This window comes from Sorex araneus, chromosome 1 (assembly GCF_027595985.1).
Source record: "Sorex araneus isolate mSorAra2 chromosome 1, mSorAra2.pri, whole genome shotgun sequence".
In the NCBI taxonomy this organism is placed as follows: domain Eukaryota; kingdom Metazoa; phylum Chordata; class Mammalia; order Eulipotyphla; family Soricidae; genus Sorex; species Sorex araneus.
The window spans coordinates 427,639,997-427,660,258 of NC_073302.1; positions in this window are offsets into that span (position 1 = coordinate 427,639,997).

Sequence of the window (20,262 nt, forward strand, 5' to 3'; positions counted from 1 at the left end):
AATCCTAGCGGTGCTCAGGGGATCATATAGGATACCAAAGATTAAAACCCCAAGTTGGCTGCTTGCAAGGCAAGTGTCTACTGGCTGTACTATCTCTCCAGTTCCTGATGAAGTTATATTGATCAGACTTAATGCAAAAAAGGTAGCAGTTATGTAGATACATTGGTATTACTCATGTGTGCTAGGGGGGTAGAAATAAATCTTACAAAATTCAAGAGTATTCCATCTAGGTAAAAAATGTCTAGGCGTGCGCCAGGGGAATAACTCAGTGCAGAGCCAGGAGTAACCCCTGAGCATTACTTGGTGGATTATGCAAAAACCAAACCAAACCAAAACAAACCAAAACAAAAAATCCCTGATGTTGAACTGGAGAGATAGCACAGTGGATAAGGCCTTGCATGGGGCCAACCAGGGTTAGATTCCCAGCACCCCATGTGGTTCCTCGAGTCCTTCCAGGTGTGATCCCTGAGTGCAGAGCCAGGAATAACCCCTGGCATAACTGGGTCCAGCTACCAAACTAGAAATAAAATCAAATCCCCTGTGTCCCATATGCACGAGTGTGATCCTGGCAACTCTTTTGTCCTCCATCTCCTGGGTTGTAGGCAATCTCTGGCTGTCCCACAGCCAGATGTGTTGAGAACACCACAAAAAGGGGTATGGGCCCTCCCAGGGGGCGCAGCTACTAAAAAGTCAAGTGGCCCAGAAGAGTCACTCCTGACAAGTGGCAGAGTGACTACTGTCAACGGCAGTGAACAAGTGTGCAAGTGCCATGTGGAAAGAAGCACAACCTCAGGGAGCCTCGTGGCCTAGTTTGCAAGCACTGCAGGTTTGGGTGAGCCCCGTGTGTGCCCTGGCCAGCATCACTGCTGAAAAGGGAGCCCTTCAGTCCGGCAGCTGTGCTGTCCCCAGTCATCGCAAGGATGAAGGAAAGGAGGAACAGAAAGGATATTTGAAGGGGAGCCTTTGGGCCACACCTCTCAGTGCTCAGGGCTTACTCCTTTCTCTGTGCTCAGGGAATATTCCTGGGAGTACTGAAGAGACCATAAGTGGTAACCAGAAATAAAACCCAGTTCAGCTGCATGTAAGGTACATAACCCATTGTAACTGTTTGTCTGACCCTGTGCAATATATATATTACATATATATATAGCATACACACACACACAGAGTCTCTTGCTCCCACGCCTGGCTCTCTTTCCCGGGGCCCCTCAGAAGGGGTAGGCCTCAGTTTCCCTCCCCGCCCTGAGCAGAGCTCCTGCGGCCGAAGACCTCCGGAGCCTAGCCACAGCCATGCCCAAGGCCCTTCTTCACATGTTTGGACGAGCCTCACGCATGAAGGAACCAGCAGAGGAACCCAGGTGTGTGGGACCTGGGGCTGAGACCTCCAAGCCTGCTCGGATCAGGACTGGGCCTCTTCCGTCCAAATTCCCCATTTTCCAGTAGCTAGGCGGTCACACCTAGGGATTGCCCCAGGCGCTGTGTGATCCCACCAACAGCCAACATCCAGAGACTATAAAGCCAAACTCCTGGAAGTTTGGCATCTTATAGCTCAGTTCTCCCTCTGGGAGAACCTGGCAAGCTATGGAGAGTTTCCTACCCACATGGGAGAGCCTCGCAAACTCCCCATGGTGTACTCATATGCCAAAACCAGTAACAATGATGGTCTCATTCCCCTCACCCTGAAAGAGCCTCCAATGCGGCATTGTTGGAAAGGACGAGTAAAGAGGGTCTCCAATAAAGGCTCCAATAAATTCAGGCAATCACCAGCTACTCTGCTACATCCTTTTGTTTGCTTGCTTTTGGGGCTATACCAGGTTGTTGGATAACATTGGGTTGTCCTTACTCCTCCCACAGGGAGCTTAAGGTTTATTGAGCTACTCCCACAACAGTGCCCCTGAGGCACACCTAATTCCATCAAGCACTAATAATCCTATATTGCTTTTCTCTCTCCTTTATGCCATCTGCATGGTTTATTTAGCAATGTCCTTTTTGTATAGACACAGGAAGACAGTTCATACTATGCTTTGTAACATGGGAGTTAATGGACTCCAAAATAATATTTACTCCTGGGCATCCATATTTACTTGACTCAAGCCTCAGTTGCCCTTGGTTCTTAGCACCCCAAAAGCAGGGTCCCAACGAGGGGCTGGATGGACCCAGGGCAAGCTGTAAGCTACCCTGGCATCAAAAGGAGACAAGCTAAGTGCCATAAGTATAATAAATTAAGAGCATGTTCATGGACAAACTCTGTCATGATCCAAAAAGAATTAACTGAATAAGGACCCTGCTGAGGTTAGGAAAGACTAACCTGGCCTGAGGACTGTGGTCTGGAATATATAGTGAGATGTCCCCAGGAAGAACCAACCTCTAAGCTTAATATATATATCTTACTGTGTTCATACAAAATGACTAGAGATCTCCCCGCAGCTGCACGAACATGATTCCAGAGGCCAGCTAAACTACTTTTGATACCGGCAGCTCCTTGCAAAATGTCTCCAGACTGAGAACTAAGCTGGAACCCATGCCTGCCCAGGAGGGGAAAGGTTTTTCTCTCTCGCCTTTTTCTTGGTGGGGGAGGCGGGGAAAGGGTGTGGAGACCGCCACATTATGAGGACCACTAATGAGAGATACAAGCTTGCAGTGATCCAATTTCTGGAAGAAATTTCCCTGCACTTAGTTGCTAAAATACAGAAATCGAAAACCACACGGCCGCTATCCTCATATCTCTTCACAGCAGGTCTGACTCTAGTGGGGAACTCCTAACAATAATAGTGAGGTTTTTGTTGAAATATTGAATGTAACCAAAATAAAGAGAAAGTAAAGTAAAATTTATCAGTTACACAGGCGGGGGGGGGTCAGTGGTGGGGGGATGGGAGGTATACTGGGGGGTTTTTTGGTGGTAGAATATGTGCACTGGTGAAGGGATGGTTGTTTCAGCATTGTATAACTGAGACTTAAGCCTGAAAGCATTGTTATTTTCCACATGGTGATTCAATAAAGAAAATGACTAGAAATATTCACTGTATCACTGTATCACTGTCATCCCATTGTTCATCAATTTACTCTAGCGGGCGCCAGTAATGTCTCCATTCATCCCAGTCCTGAGATTTTAGCAGCCTCTCCTTAATCGTTTTTCCCAATGATTGGAGGCTCTTTTCAGGATCAGGGGAATGAGACCTTTTACTGTTAAAGTACTTGGCATATCGAATAGAATACACCACGGGAAGCTCACCAGGCTCTTCCTTGTGGACCGGATACTCTTGGTAGCTTGCTGGGCTCTCTGAGAGGTATATATATATATATATATATATATATATATATATATATATATATATATATATATATTTCCATTTATGATGATGTGTAGACACTAGAAATATTATAAAAAGTAAATTTACTGTGATTGTTTAAATGGAATACTAGCTGAGGAAAGGAGAAAGCAATACACCCTGGATGGAATCCTGCCCTTGAGCGGATCTCCTAGTAATCTGGAGTGTTGAACCCTCAGATGAGATTTTGTCTTTGAGTTAATCTCCTGAAGGAGTGGCTTTCTACCTGTTTGTTATTATAACAATGTTCAACCCCACATTTGTGTACCCCCACACTTCATGATTTCTGTATAACTATGCTGTGAGGGGTCAGAGGGGACTAGATGTTGAGGACAAGAAGGGCGAAGAGAGACGTTGAAGATAGAGGAGGAGAACAACTAGAAGGAAAACGAGAACTGAGACTTTGGAGACTTTGGGACTTTGGGGCTAGAAGGAGAACTAGATGGTGACGGTGACTGGAAGTAGAGGACTTTGAGGTCTATGAGGAGAGTAGGATGATGGAACTATGATGGCTGGGACTACGACCAAAACTACAACTACAATCGCATCATAAGGGAATCAGTCTACACCGGGGAGGAGAGAGAAACAAACTGTCTACAGACAGCCTGGAGGCCGAGTTCCTGTTTCTCTGTTCTCCTCGTTCTTCGTCCGCCTTCCATTGCCATCATCGGCCTGGGGAGGTGGCTCTCAGCCACCAAACGCTTGAGCTGCCCACACACCATCCACCTTTCTCTTGGAAACTCACACCAGGTCATGCTCAGGGGTTACTCCTAGCTCTGCATTCAGGAATTACTCCTGGCAGGCTCAGGGACCATATGGGATGTCAAAACAAAAGCCAGGCTGGCTGCATATGCCTTACCCACTGTACTATCTCTCCGGCCACTGTTCTGCTACTTCCTACATGACCTAGCAAAGGCGATGTTCTACATGTCTTGATGTTCCAAGGCAAAAATGCTGCATGAAGCTTTTCACAGAGCCCGGATCATGAACTACAGTAGAATCCATAAGATTTGGAGCCCCATGTGCTAAGCCCCACAGTTTATCACTTCACCACTTTCTTTTTGAGGAAGTGGCTCTAATGTAGCAGGTGAGGCACTTGCCTTGCATGCGGCTGACCCAGATTTAATCCCTGGCATCCCATATTGTCCCCAGAGTACCACCAGGAGTGATACTGGAGCACAAAGCCAGGAGTAAATCCTGAGCACTGTCAGGCATGATCCTAAAACAAAAGAAGAAAAAAAAACAAACAATGCCCCCCCCCCATGTATATCAAGATATACATGTTATTGGGGCTGGAGCAATAGTACAATGGGTAGGGCGTTTGCCTTGCAGGAGGCCAACCTGGATTGGATCCATGGTACCCCATATGGTCCCCTGAGTCCACCAAGAGTGATCACTAAGTGATGAGCCAGAAGTAAATCCTGGGCAATGCTGAGTGTGGACCTACAACAAAAGCAAGCAAATGAAAAAGTATATATGTACGGTCATAAAAAAGAAAGAACCCAACAATCAATGTTATCACAAATTCCCACCCATTCTGCTATAACCCAACAGCTCAGTCTTTCACTCATCTGTCAGAGATGTGTGAGTTCCAGCTGTGCAAAGACACGGGGTGAACATACCACAGAGAGTCCAGCTCCCAAAGCAGTTTACTCTCCTTTTAATTGGCTGTGAAAATCTATAAAATCATCTCTTCAAGAAGAATACTATCCCAGTGAGGGAAAAGGAATTAGAAGATGGAGACTTTCAGGGTCATAATAATAGTTTATGTACAAAAGCATTCAAGAATAAGGCTCACTTCTCTAGCTCACGGTGTATTAGAAGGTCTAAAAATAAACGAGCAAATTCTGTGCCGGCTACATTAACGAGCAAACTCTGTGTTGATTGCTTTTTCTTCTCCCAACTCATCAGCATGACCATTAGCACTGGTTTCAAACATTCTCATTCACCTTTTCACCCATCATTTGATTAAAAGTGATGACCACTACTAAAACTAAGCAGCAATGTGTTGAACAAAGCTGAGCTCTTTTCCTATTCACAGTTAGTTCCTGAAAGTGATCAGGTAATAACCAATAGCAATGAATGCAGTGAAAACAGTTCTCAAAATAAATGGTTTCTATCACACGAATTGAGTATTATGAAAACTTACAGTGTAAGAAACGTGTCTGAAATACTGCCCAGATAAAAGGTTAAGAATACAGGGGCCAGGGGCTGGAGCAATAGCACAGCGGGTAGGGTGTTTGCCTTGCACATGGCCGACTTGGGTTCAAATCCCAGCATCCCATATGGTTCCCTGAGCACCGCCAGGAGTAATTCCTGAGGGCAGAGCCAGGAGTAATCCCTGTGCATCGCCGGGTGTGACCCAAAAAGAAAAAAAAAAGAATATAGGGGCCAGGGGCTGGAGAGATAGTACAGCGGGTAGGGCGTTTGCCTTGCATTCGGCTGACCTGGGTTCAAATCCCAGCATCCCATATGGTCCCCTGAGCACCGCCAGGAGTAATTCCTGAGTGCAGAGCCAGGAGGAACCCCTATGAAACGCCAGGTGTGACCCAAAAATAAAAAAACAAACAAAAAAACAAATAAAAAAAGAATATAGGAGCCAGGGGCTAGAGTGATAGCACAGCAGACAGGATGTTTGCCTTGCATGTGGCCAACCCGGGTTCGATTCCCAGCATCTCATATAGTCCCCCAGCACTGCCAGGAGTAATTCCCAAGTGGAGAGCCAGGAGTAACACCTATGCATCACTGGGTGTGATCCAAAAAGAAAAAAAAAAAGAATACAGGGGCCAGAGTGATAGTACAGCAGTTAGGGCATTTGCCTTGCATGAGGCCAAACTGGGTTCGATCCCATATTGTACCCCAAGTACCGCCAGGAGTAATTCCTGAGTGCAGAGTCAGGAGTAACTCTGAGCATTGCTGGATATAACCCAAAAAAGCAATAATAATAATAATAATAATAATAATACAACTCTGGGGAGTGGGGGCCGGAGTGATAGCACACTGGGTGGGGCATCTGCCTAGCTCACAGCTGACCAAGGTTTTATCCCTGGTAACCCATGTGGTCCCCTGAGCACTGCCAAGAATAATTCCTGAATGCAGAGCCAGGAGAAGCCCCTGAGCATTGCCAGGTGTGACTGAAAAACAAATAAATCTATAGCTGGGCTCATATGTTCATTGCAGCACCGTTCACAATAGCCAAAATCTGGGAACCAGCTAAGTCAAATAACAGATAAAGCATCCAAGAACAGATAAATGGATAAAGAAACCACGGTACATACGCCCAATGGAATACTACCCAGCTGTAAGGAAAGAAATGAAATCATGCAATTTGCTGCTACGTGGATGGATAATCCTGAGTGGAAATGGAAGGAGCACTATCATATGTACAATATAAAGTGGAATAACAAATAGTCCAAAGCGAGAGAAACTGAGAGCTTGTCTTCTGTAGAAAGCTTATCACGGGGGACAGGTGGGGGGATTAATATGGGGTGGACACTGGGCCAGTGGCAGAAGGAAATGAACTCTCTGGGGGAGGAGGAAGGGAGGGCTTGTGTTAAGCATGAAATGCTTTCATAAACCACTGTGCTGAAAATAAAAAATAATAGTAAAAAAGAATATGTAGGGGCTGGCGATAGCACAGCGGGTAGGGCGTTTGCCTTGCACGCGGTCAACCCGGGTTCAAATCCCAGCATCCCATATGGTCCCCTGAGCACCACCAGGGGTAATTCCTGAGTGCAGAGCCAGGAGTAACCCCTGTGTATCGCCAGGTGTGACCCAAAAAGAAAAAAAAAGAATATGTAAATGAAAAGAATATGGCTGGGAAGATGGCTTAGAGGGCTTCGTGCAAGCTTTGCATGTGGGAGGTCTGGGAGCAACTCCCAGCACTGGATGGTCCCCCAGGCATTACCCAGAATAACCACTGAGCACTGAGCCAGGGAGCAGCCCCCAAGCATCATTGGATGTGACCCTCCCAAAGAAGAAAAATGTGTCTATAATGAAGAGTTTTTTTTTTTTTTTTTGCTTTTAGGGTCACACCTGGCAATGCACAGGGTTACTCCTGGCTCATGTACTCAGGAATTACTCCTGCCAGTGCTCAGGGGACCCTATGGGATGCTGGGAATCGAACCTGGGTTAGTTGTGTGCAAGGCAAACGCCCTACCCGCTGTGCTATCGCTCCAGCCCCGAAGAGTTCTAATTGGTATATAAACATATATACCTTCAGTTTGTTTTTCTTTTTTTTTTTGCTTTTTGGGTCACACCCAACGATGCTCAGGGGTCACTCCTAGCTCTGCACTCAGGAGTTACCCCTGGCAGTGCTCAGGGGACCATATGGGATGCTGGGAATTGAACCCGAGCTGGCCGCGTGCAAGGCAAACGCCCTACCCGCTGTGCTATCACTCCAGCCCGTATGTCTTCACTTTAAAACTCACATCATTGACTTATTTAAAAATAATGCAGTAAGTGCCCAGCTAGCTGGGTGGGCAGTGCATAACCCAGCAGTGGGGGCCAAGGAGGGTTGGGGAGCTGAGGATTCCCATACTTGCTGCTGATGGCGTAGCAGGTGTTGGGGTCATAGGAGTTCACTACTATTATTCTCTTCACACAAACACACACACATTCGACTCCATAATAAACATGTTTTAAGGACTGGAGAGATAGTACAGTGGGTAGGGTCTTGCCTTGCACCCGGCGGCGCTACACAGGTTCTCCCGAGCACTGCCAGAAGTGATCCCTGAGCACACAACCAGGAATAAACCCGAGCATCTCCTAGTATGACCCAGACCCTCAACCCCCCCAAAAAAGTGTTTTAAAAAATCATCTTAATTTTCCTATTGAGGACTGCTCTTTAGCTTAAATTATTTCACATTGCCTCTGCCTATTATTTCAAGTTGTTCTCTTTAATTTATTTGTATCAATTTAAGTAACTTTAAATGTTTATTTACTTCTAAGGGGGCCTCCTGAGCAGCGTTCAGGGTGGTGAGCACCCCCAGTGATGCTCGGTCTCTCATCACATGGGTCAATGTTCTACCCAGTGACTAGACGCTGCTCAGACCAGTGGTTCTGGGGGCTCCAGGTTAAGACCCTGCAGGCCTGGGGGAGGTATATGGTGCTGAGGCCCAAACCCAGGTCCTCGTACATGCCAGTATGTGCTCTACTCCTTTGAGCTACTTCCTAGCCCTGAAAGTTTACTTTTTTTTTTTTAATAAGGGCCAAATCTTTTCTTTTTAAAAAAAAAATTTTTAATTTTATTGAATCACCGTGAGATAGTTACAAGCTTTCATGTTTGGGTTACAATCTCACAATGATCAAACACCCATCCCTCCACCAGTGCACATTCCCCACCACCAATATCCCGGGTATACCCCTCCTTTCCCACCCTCCCCCTGCTTCTATGGCAGACAATATTCCCCATACTCTCTCTCTACTTTGGGGCATTATAGCTTGCAACACAGACACTGAGTGGTCATCACGTTTGGTCCATTATCTACTTCGGCATGCATCTCCCATCCCAACTGGTTCCTCCAGCCATCATTTTCTTAGTGATCCCTTCTCTATTCCATCTGCCTTCTCCCCTCCACTCATGAAGCAGGCTTCCAGCTATGGGGCAATCCCCCTGGCGATAAGGGCCAAATCTATATCTAGAGGACACCAGAGTTTCATCCAGTGGGTCTGGGTGGGGCAGTTTGCGGTGGGTAGGTGGTGCCAGGAATCGAATTCTGGGCTTTGTATCTGCTAGGCATGTGCTCTGCCACCTGAGCTCTCTCCTGGCTGCTGCACGAATCTCTTCATTCACTAGTGCCGGCCTAACATTTACTATACGTTCGACTCAAGCATATGGGGCCATGATGGCGAGAACAGACGTGCTTATGTGCTTGTCTTCTCACCATAACACCCGGGCTGGCCCGGCTCCCTCTCAGTCCCACTGCCAGTGCTGCTGGCACGTGTACTTCCGTCCTAGGCAGTTTGTTCCAAAGTGGGCACTGGAATAATGTGGGAGAGAGGGGGAAAAGCGGTAACTTAGGCACAGGTAGGGGGTCAGCAGGGCCTCAGCACTGCCCTTGGATGCCTTTTCTAAAATTCTTTTTGTGGTGCCAGGGATTGCTGGGGTTTTTTTGGTGTGTTTGTTTAAGTTTTGGCCACACCCAGTGGTGCTCAGGACTTACTCCTGGCTCTGTGCTCAGGAATCACTCCTAGGAGGGCTCAGCAGATTGTATACGGTGCCGGGGATTGAACCCGGGTCAGCTACCTGCAAGGCAAATGCCTTAACCCCTGTCTCTGCCTGCAATCCAGTGCCAGGACTTGAACCCAGGCCTCACACATCGGAGGTTTGTGCTGAACATCTGAGACCTCTCCAAGTTGCACTTGCTGGGACAGGACACCTCGCCGCTTCTCCTGAGAGGTGGAAGTGAGGTGCAGCTGTTCCCCTCCGGTGGGCCCAGGAAGGGGGACCTCGGAGACCATGGGGCCTGCAGCCCACAGGTAGGGCAGGGGGAGAGCTCAGAGCCCTGCAGGCTCGCTCCCTCGCTGCTCAGTGTTTATTTCCCTCCCTTTCCTCTTGGTGGCTAGTGCCATGATTGAGAGTGACACACTTGGCCAAGGGGCACTGGAGACTGCAGACTGTGTGGTACCGTAGTGTCACCAGGAATGGCACTCTGCAGGAGGGGCAAGGCTGGAATACAGCTGATGGCCTCACACATGCAGGGCAGGCACCCTGCGGCTGAGGAATCCTCAGGCTCTCCAGTGCAGTTCCTGTTTATTGATGTGCTGTTTTGCTTTGGGCAGGGGTGGGGTCACACCCAGTGATGAGCAGGACTTACTTCTGGTTTTGCACTCAGGGATCACCCCTGGCAATGCTGGGAACCATATTTGGTGCCAGGGATTAAACCTAGGTTGGCCACCTCAAGAAAAGTGCTCTACCCGGGGCTGGAGCGATAGCACAGCGGGTAGGGCATTTGCCTTGCACACGGCCGACCCGGGTTCGATTCCCAGCATCCCATATGGTCCCCCGAGCACCGCCAGGAGTAATTCCTGAGTTTATGAGCCAGGAGTAACCCCTGTGCATCGCCAGGTGTGACCCAAAAAGCAAAAAAAAAAAAAAAAAAAGAAGTGCCCTACCCTCCATACTTTCTCTCTGGCCCCTTCAAGGACAATACTGTATCCTTCAGAGAAGTTTCTCTGAGGATGTCCGTCGATGATCTACAGCCAGGCTGCTTATTTAAGAATGTGTGTATGTATATGACCAAAGTCTCCTTCCTACGAAACTCAGAATCTCAGAATCTCCAAGACTCGGGCTTGGGAATGAGTCTTTTAAATAGTGTCCAGTTATCCCTCTGCTCAACATGTCTTGAGAAATGCCTCCACCTGATTCAAATAGTGGGAGTCATTGGCTGTGCCGCAAGGTCAATATCTCTCATTTTTCCCAGTCCTCCACCTGCCCCCACACCTGCCAACCTTATGTTCACTATAATCAGCGAAAGTCCAACCACTTTCTGGAAGGAGAATAAACCATTAGGCTTCAATAAGGGCACAAAATCTCCTGTGTTTTTCAGCAAATATTCTGCTTTCTTTATTAAGCTCATTTTAACAAAATTTGCTAATGCTGCCAATCATATTCTCATTTCATATAGGCAGTTGTATTCCATATGACATTTCAGTTGTCGAACAGATTTGAAAAGCACTCAGTATAATATAATTCTGATTTAATATTCCCTTCATTTAGGCCTTCTGGCATTATTAATTCCTCTTTGGTTCAAAATAAGCTCATCCTTAATCAATGGCTCAATAAATAGCAGTACACTACATTAAAAAATAATAATAAGCTCATTCAATGTTGTCTTTCTTATTTCACTAAAAGTTCTTTTTTTCTTTTAGGGTCAGACTTGGGGGTACTTAGGGCCAACTTCAGGCTCAGGGCTCAGAGACCATTCTGGGGGACCATCCCATGCTAGAGATTAAACCTGCCATCACTTTATATATATATATATATATATATAAACATATATGTAGACAAAGTTTTGTTTTGTATTTTGGTTTTGGGGCCAACCCAGCTGGGAGGTACTCCTAGCTCTGTGCTCTGGGATCACGCTTAGCGGTGCTATGGAACCGTACAGTGATGGGAATCAACTGGGGTCCGTTTCTTGCAAGGCTCATGCCTTAACACACTGGACTCTCTCTCCCCAGTCTGGTATAAACAATTTATATATATATATGTATATATATATATTTATTTATTTATTGGTTTTTGGGTCACACCCGGCGATGCACAGGGGTTACTCCTGGCTCATGCACTCAGGAATCACCCCTGGGCTGTGCTCAGAGGACCATATGGAATGCTGGGAATTGAACTCGGGTCGGCCACGTGCAAGGCAAACGCCCTACCCGCTGTGCAATTGCTCCAGCGCCCTGGTAGTAACAATTTTTTTGAATCTTAGATATCGGGACCCTCCTGGGCAGAGCCTCCCAGGCTTGCTAGTTGATTCTCAGCACCACCCCATGTCTCGGAGTGTTATTCTAGCAGCCCTACTCCTGGGGATCTCCAGTGCCATGATGAAGCATGTAACCCTCCCGTGCACTGCAATCACGTGTGTGCAAACACCATAGCCGAACTGTGATCTCCAGTGAGCAACGCTGCTAAAGATTCCCGCCACGAAAGGTACGACCCCCATTTAACACCACAACCAAATGGGTTCAAGCCCCCTTTGTTGCAGAAAGACTAATAAAAAGGGAAATGGGAAAATAAAAACCAAAATCCAGATATTGAATTCAAGTATGATCAGAGCTCATTTATTGAGTAATCTAGAGATCCCTAACCAGTCTCCTAACTCATTTCTGAGGGCAGTTATGTAAAATGTCTTTATCTTTAGATATAAAATCTGAATGAATTCAGGTGAAATGTTATGATGGCTGACAGTTTTAAAAAGGAGAAGCAAACATGTGAAATGAGACAATTTAGTAATGAAAATGCATACACTCTGGAATTGGTTTTTTTTTTTTTTTTTTTTTTTGTGAGGGGAGCCAGACCTGGAGATATTCAGGGCTTATTTTGGCTCTGTGTTCTGGGGTCACTTCATGAGGGACCTGGAGGGTCTTATATGGTGCCAGGGATTGAACGAGGTCAGCCACGAACGAGGCAAGTGCCCTTCCAGGTAAACTACCTCTCCAGCCCACACTTTGGAATTATTCTTTCTACTTTTTTGGTATATTTGAAATCACTTCTAATCAAATGTGAGAAGCAGGGGTTGGAAAGAAATTTCAAACACTTGGGATGAGGGTTTGGACCACACTCAACAGTATTCAGGGCTTATTCCTGGCTCTGTGCTTAGAGACTACTTCTGACGGTGCTCAGGTGACCATATGTGATACTGGGGATCAAATCCAGGTCTGCCACATGGAAGGCAAGCACCTTAACCCTTGTATTATCTCTCTGGGCCCCCATACAATTTTTGTCTATCAAACATGTTCACTAAAGAAAATTTGGGGACAGTGGTGAAGAGATATTGGCACTATAGTGGTGGGTGTGGTATGTTAACGTTGCAACTCTAAAAAATTGTAAACATTTAAAGGCTTTATTATTTTATTTTATTTTATTTTATTTTGCTTTTTGGGTTACACCCGGCAATGCTCAGGGCTGACTCCTGGCTCTGTACTCAGGAATCACTCCTGGCAGTGCTCAGGGGACTATGTGGGATGCTGGAAATCGAACCTGGGTCGGCTGTGTGCAAGGCAAATGCCCTATCCACGGTGCGATAGGTCCAGTCCCCTTTTAAAGGCTTTAATCAATGACATCTCAAAATTTAAAAATAAAATTTGGGAGAAGTAGAAAAATAACACAAATAAATAGCAACCTTATCCTGCTATGCAAAAATTACCATTTATATTATGGTGCATTTCTTTTTGTGAGTTACAATAGAATTATTTTTATTTCATTTTGCAGTGCCAGGAATTGAGCCCAGGGTCTCACCCACACAAGACAAGTGCTCTACCACTGAGTCACATTCCTTGTCCAGAATAATTCTGTTTATTTTACAAAGTTGTAGTTACTGGAGGCCCCCCGGCAGCACCCAGGGGAGCCCAGGTTTCTCTGGCACTGCAGGGTGCAGGCAGACTCACATCCTCGGGTCCTTAGCTGAGAATCACTCCTCAGACCCCCAGACCTCTTGAACACTTCTTGGGCGGCCCCCCACCCAAAATTGTGATTCCTTGGGATTCATATTAATTTCAGACTTTAAAGGAACACATACAAAAGGTACAAGGAAGAGCGTCTAAATAAAAGGAATGCTTTTTTTTTTTTGCTTTTTGGGTCACACTGGGCGATGCACAGGGGTTATCCCTGGCTCTGCACTCAGGAATTACCCCTGGCCGTGCTCAGGGGACCATATGGGATGCTGGGATTTGAACCCGGGTCGGCCGCGTGCAAGGCAAACACCCTCCCCGCTGTGCTATCGCTCCAGCCCCAAAAGGAATGCCTTTTGTAAATATGTTTTTGTTTTTGTTTGGCGGGGACAATCCTCAGGGGCTGCTCCCAGTCCCCCAAGGAGGAAGGAGACCAGGAGGTGGTACTGGAGATAGAGCCCAGCCCCTCTCAAAGGCAAACCTACACACCGGCCTTTCGAACTATCTCTTTGCCTCTAGGTATAGGTGGCACTGGAGCACTTTTGTCCTGTTGTTCATCGATTTGCTCGAGCGGGCACCAGTAATGCCTCCGTTGTGAGACTTGTTGTTACTGTTTTTGGCATATCGAATATGCCACAGGTAGCTCTCCCAGAGGGACGAATGAATCAAGTCCAGGTCGCCACGCCCTACCCATTATGCTATTGCTCCAGTCCTAGAGCCAGGAGTAAGCCATGAGCATTGCAGAATGTGGGCCCAAAATTTTTACTTACCTGGGTATAGGTAAGTTTTTCTAAATTACCTATAATTAAAAAAATTAAAAATTTTTCAATTAAAAAAAATGGGCCCACATTGTGCAATGCTCATGGCATACGGCTTACTCCTGGTCGGTTAAGGGAACCACATGGAATGTCGGGGGTCAGACCCAGATTGGCTGCATTCCAGGCAAGCACCCTACCCACTGTACTATCTCCCCGGCCTCCCAAGGTATGTTTTTTGTCAGTAAAAAAATTAGAAAACTTGAGACTGGAGCCATAGTACAGAGGGTAGGGCGCTTGCCTTTACGCAACGAACCAGGGTTCAATCCCCAGCACCCAATATAGTCCCCAAGCCCACCAGGAGTGATTCCTAAGTGCAGAGCCCGGAGTAGCCTTGAGCACTGCTGGGTATGTCCCCAAAACAAAAACAATCAGAAGATGGGGGCCTGCAGGAACCTTTCCTTAATAGAGGTTTGCAGACAAATCTGATTCTCTTAAACTCACATACATACATTTAATTCTTTTACAAGCTTAGATCCCACAGATGGACTTTTCAACCATTCCAGAATCATTTACCTCCTGCAGCGCTCAGCTTTCAGAGCTCTTCCCACGGCCTCTCTAGGCTACCATGTATTTATTTGAGGCAATCTCCGCCAAGATAACTGGGATCACCACCAAGTCAGCTGCCACCCCGTGGGGCGGTCTCAGCCGCTCGCCATCCGTCTCCTGCCCAGCAATCCCTGTAACCAGGTCCTTCAGAAAACTCGCAGCCCTCACCTTCTCTCTGTCACTCTTCCTTCCCTCTACTTTCTGGCTGACATTTGTTTGAGCCATGTGATTCTTTTATTTATTTTTTTAACAGAAATATTGTTCAGATATCTAAACATTTCTGTACTCACCTATAATAATGGCTTTTTTTGGTTAAATATAATTTTAAAGTAAGAAATTGATATTAAAACCACCACATCAGAGCAACTAGTTTCACTTTGACTTTTTCTTTCCTTGCCTATGTTGTTATTTACGTGTTTCATACTTTTGCTGCCTGAAACAAAACCCAACAAAACAACTTGAGTTGTTTTGTTGACAGTGTTTAGCATGTCTCTCCCTTATTGTTAAAATCTTACCTTTTATCACATGCTCTGTCTCTGTTTGTTTTTCATTTGGGGGCCACACCCGGGGCCACACCTGGCTGTGCTCAGGGTTTACTCCTGGCTCTGCGCTCAGGGATCACTCCTGGCAGACTCAGGGGACCATATGGTATGCCAGGGATCAAACCCGGTTCTACCACGTGCAAGCATCTTACCTACTGTACTATCTCTCTGGCCCATTTTTGGTTTGTTGGTTTTTAATTTTTAATGCTCTTTCTCATTCCTATTTTAGATGGCCATTTTAATTTTTCAAGGGATTAAAATACCTGTTGAGGATGTAAAATTGATAAAAACCACTTCCTCATTATTTGAAACCACAAAAACTTCATTCTAGAATCTGGTTCTTTTTGCACTTCCTACATTGTGGGTCTTTCCCAAGATTGTACCTGAATTTCCTGCATTGTTTATTTTTGCTGCGGTGTGTGGTGCCAGGTGGAACCAGGGCTTCGTGGACATGAAACCTGGGCTCTGCCATAGAGACATGCCACCAGCACCTTCTCCATTCTTTTTTTTTCTTTTTGAGTCACACCCAGCGATGCTCAGGGGTTACTCCTGGCTTTGCACTCAGAAATTACTCCTGGCAGTGCTCGGGGGACCATATGGGATGCTGGGAATCGAACCCAGGTCGGCTGCCTGCAAGGCAAACGTCCTACCTGCTGTGCTATCACTCCAGCCCCACCTTCTCCATTCTTTAAGTGACTATAGGAGGTTCCATAATAAGACTTAAAAAACAAAAAAACTTCTTTGAATAGAAAATGCATTCTCAACATCAAAAATCAGAAACATTTCAATGATCCATAATGAAAAGTCTTCCCTTGCTTCTTAATTCTCACCTACACTCCACTGTGTCACCTCCTTTCTTTCTTCTTTTTTTGGGGGGGGGTTGGGTCCATACCCAGCAATGGTCAGGGTTTACCCCTGGCTTTGCACTCAGGAATTACTCCTGGCAGTGCTCAGGGGACCATATGGAGTGCTGGAGATTGAACCTGGGTCAGCCACTTGCAAGGCAAACACCTACCTCTCTCTGCTTCCTTCTTTCTTTCTTTCTTTCTTCCTTTCTTTCTTTCTTTCTTTCTTTCTTTCTTTCTTTCTTTCTTTCTTTCTTTCTTTCTTTCTTTCTTTCTTTCTTTCTTTCTTTCTTTCTTTCCCTCTTCCTTTCTTTATTTCTCTCTTTCTTTCTCTCTCTTTCTTTTCTTCCTTCTTTTTCACCTCCTCTCTCAGTCTCTTTTGCCTTTTTTATTTTGGTAGTTGGAAGCGAATGAAAGTCATTTATTGTTGTTGTTTCTGTTTTATTTTATTTTTAAAATTTAACTGGGAGTGGATGCTTGGGCCACACCTGATTGTGCTCAGGGGTTAATTTTGGCTCTTTGCACAGAGTGACCCCTAAAGGCACTTGAAGTACCATATGTGATGTGCAGGATCTGAGCTCAGGTGGACCACACGCAAGGCAAGCGCCTTCCCTCCTGCCCTTTCTCCCTGGTCCCCCTCTCCTGTCACCCCCCTAGATATTATACACATTGATATTTTGTTTCCCCACCCCCACCTTTTTTTGTCTTGGCGATTATTTCCACTCAGTACATAAAATACTTTCTTCCTTCTTTGTTTGACAGTTACATGACTTTTTTTTCAATCCCTAATTTCCAAATAACTGACACTGTGGACACCCCTTTGACTCCTGGTTCCATCTCCACTCAGTAGCCCTTGTCCCATCATTATCCGTCTCGACCCCTCATAGACTTACTATGTAAGACTTACTATGTAAGAAGGAGGTGACATAACGGACAATGGTGGAGAGTCTGGAGTCTTTGGTGGTGGTGGAGTGCAATGACTTTGGGTATTAATACTACAAACATTAACATTATTATAATCATATTACCTGAATGATAATTTTAAGAAAACTTTATAAAAATAAGATACCACAAAGGTCCCTTAATGGTCCTATAACACTTAAACTTCCTTTTATTTGGTTTTCTTTTTTTCTTTTTCATTTTGTGGAAAGCCACACTTGATGGTACTTACGGGGGCCAGGTGGGGGGCATGCAGACGAGGGGCAGAGCCCAGCACCTCACACATATGGCATTTTTGCTACCACCGGATCCACATTCCTGGCCCCACACTCAGCAGAGAGCCGTCTGCAGGTTCCACTTCACTGTTCATCTTCAATCCCTCATGATCTGCTTTCTTCTTCTTACTTAAACTAAACCTGATCTTTCTTCAACTGTCATTTTATTTTTGTTTGTTTTGTTGGGGGCCACACCCAGCATGTGCCTGGGTAACTCATGGCTCTGAACTCAGGAATTACTCCTGGCAATGCTCAGGGGATCATATGGGATGCTGGGGATCAAACCCAGATCAGCAGTATGCAAAGCAAGCACCGTGGTACTATCGCTCTGCCCTCTCTTGACTATCATTAAATAGAAATATTCAGGAACTTTTTATTCAGCCTTCACACCTTGAACATCTATAAATGAACACTACTTCTAGCTTACTCATTCTTAAAGCTCTTCACTTATCTCTGTACCACCTGGAAAGGGTCAGTCTCTGTCCATTCATTCCAATCTTCTATTGAACTAATTTCCAGACCTCAGGGAGAGAATTCAGAGTGTTAGAATGGATGCTTTGCAAACCAGAGATCAGACATCAGGTTCTTGGAGGATTGCATGGTCTTCTGAGAACCACCATGAGTAACCTCTAAGCAACAAGCCCAGAGTAATCTCTGAGTACTACTGGTTGTAGCTCAAAAATAAACAAACAGGGCCAGAGAAATAGTACAGCACGTAGGACACTTGCTTTGCATGTGAATGACCAGTGTTTGATCTCCAGCACCACATATGGTCACCTGACCACTGCCAGGAATGATCCCCGAGCATAGAACCAAGAATAAACCCTGAGCACAGCCAGGTATATCCCCCAAATTTAAAAAATAAATTAATTTAACACAAATCTTCAAGTGGTCACCTTTAATGGTCAATCTTCCTATAACCTGGCCTCAGTTTACCCCTAGTGTTCCCATCAACCTAGCCTCCTCAATGTAGCCCAAGAGGCTCTATCTTGCCAATGGACTCAGTTCTATTCTTTCCTATCACTTCTGTCCATCACCCTAAATTGGATCTTCATATCTGCTTATCTACAAATGAGGTCTCACGCCATTTCCTCCTTCAACATTTAGTTCTAGATCACTTCCACACTAACTCCCCAATCTGATATTCGAAACCTTCCATAATCTTAAATCAGTTTGGCATGTGTTGGCACCCACCAGGAAAGTTTCATACTAAAGTTCCTTGCGGTGTCATATATCATCTGGTATGGCATCCCCTGCTGTACAAAACCACCTTAGGGTCCAGCCACACCATTATTTGTCACTATGCACAATGACTTTTGTGTTTCAGGATTTCATTCACCTGGAATACTCTTTCTCTCCTGCTTGGCTATTTTAAATCTTGTCCCTCTCCTTTCTATGACCATTAACCAAATTGTTATTTAAGCATATATACTTCCCACTTTATTCTAAATTCTGTTCAAACCAGTGACTGGTAAGCCCAGCTAAGTGCCAACCTGTATGTACTAAGTGGTTTACCGGTATTACCTCACTTAATCCCCATTAACCTTGTTAGACCAGAACTTTGCCCCACTGAAGCCAAAGCTTAAAGCAATGGGGGCTGGAGAGAGTACAGGGATTAAAGCATATGCCTGGCACCCCCCCCCCCCAACCCCACTTTGAACTCCTGATACCACACATGGTCCTCTAAGGATCACCTGGAGTTACTCCAGAGCACAGAGCAGGAAAAGAAGAGGAAGATGAGGAGGATGCAGATGAGGAAGGGGGGAGAGGAGAAAGAGGAAGGAAAAAAGGAGGAAGAGGACAGGGAGGAGGATGAGGAAGGAAGGAAGGATGGAAGGAAGGAAGGAAGGAAGGAAGGAAGGAAGGAAGGAAGGAAGGAAGGAAGGAAACAAAAGAAATGAGAAGGGAGGGAAGAAAAGGAAAAGAAATGAGAAAAAAAAAGAAAAGAAAAGGAAGTGGTGGATAATTAGCATGCCGAGACCACGCCACTGATGACAGTGAAATCAAGTGTCCGATTCCATCATTCCGGCTGCTATAACAGAAGCACCATAAACTGGAGGACTCACGAACAACAGCAACCGGTCTCTGCCTGTTCTGGAGAGCGGGGGGCTTCCATAGTAGGCTTCCCCCTACACAGCACCCCTCAGAGTAGCTTCATGGGCCACCAGCTCTCCCTGTCCCTCCCAGCTAAAAGAGGCTAGTTGCTTTCCTGCAGGCACTAGCCCACTCAGCAGGGCCCCCTTCCCAAGGCTTAAAGCTGTCTCCTTAAAGCCCCATCTCCCTGTACCTTGGGAGTTAAGGTTTCAACAGATGAATTGGGGGTAGCCATGGCAGCTGTTCAAGGAGAAGCGTGGAGAGATACACTCTGTGAACAGCGTTCATGTTTGTTTTATGGTAGTCAGTATAAAGCATACACCAGACTTAGCATGTTCAACTCAACAACAGCAGGTCAATGTGTAGACGAAGACTCCAAGGAAAGAGAGAGACAGAGATTGAAGTTCTAATGATTTGCTAATGGTTTGCGGGACTATTGGGTGCTGATTGCATATTTCCACTGCTAGTTTACAGACCTTTTAAAATGTAGATTAGAAAATTCGTCGGGGGAGGAGTCACACCCAGTGGTGGTCAGGCTTAGTACTGGCTCTAGGCTCAGAGACCAGCGCTGGCCATGCTCAGGGCTGCCAAAGATGGAATCCCGGGTTGCTCACATGCAAGGCAAGCTCTCTTCACGCTGTACTTTGACATACGCTCTATTTTACACATGTAATTACTTAACAGGATGAATGCTCGCCTTAAATAATTTGACATTGTTAGGTAGAGTTTAGTTTTGTCCCCCCCTGGTTTCATTACCACCC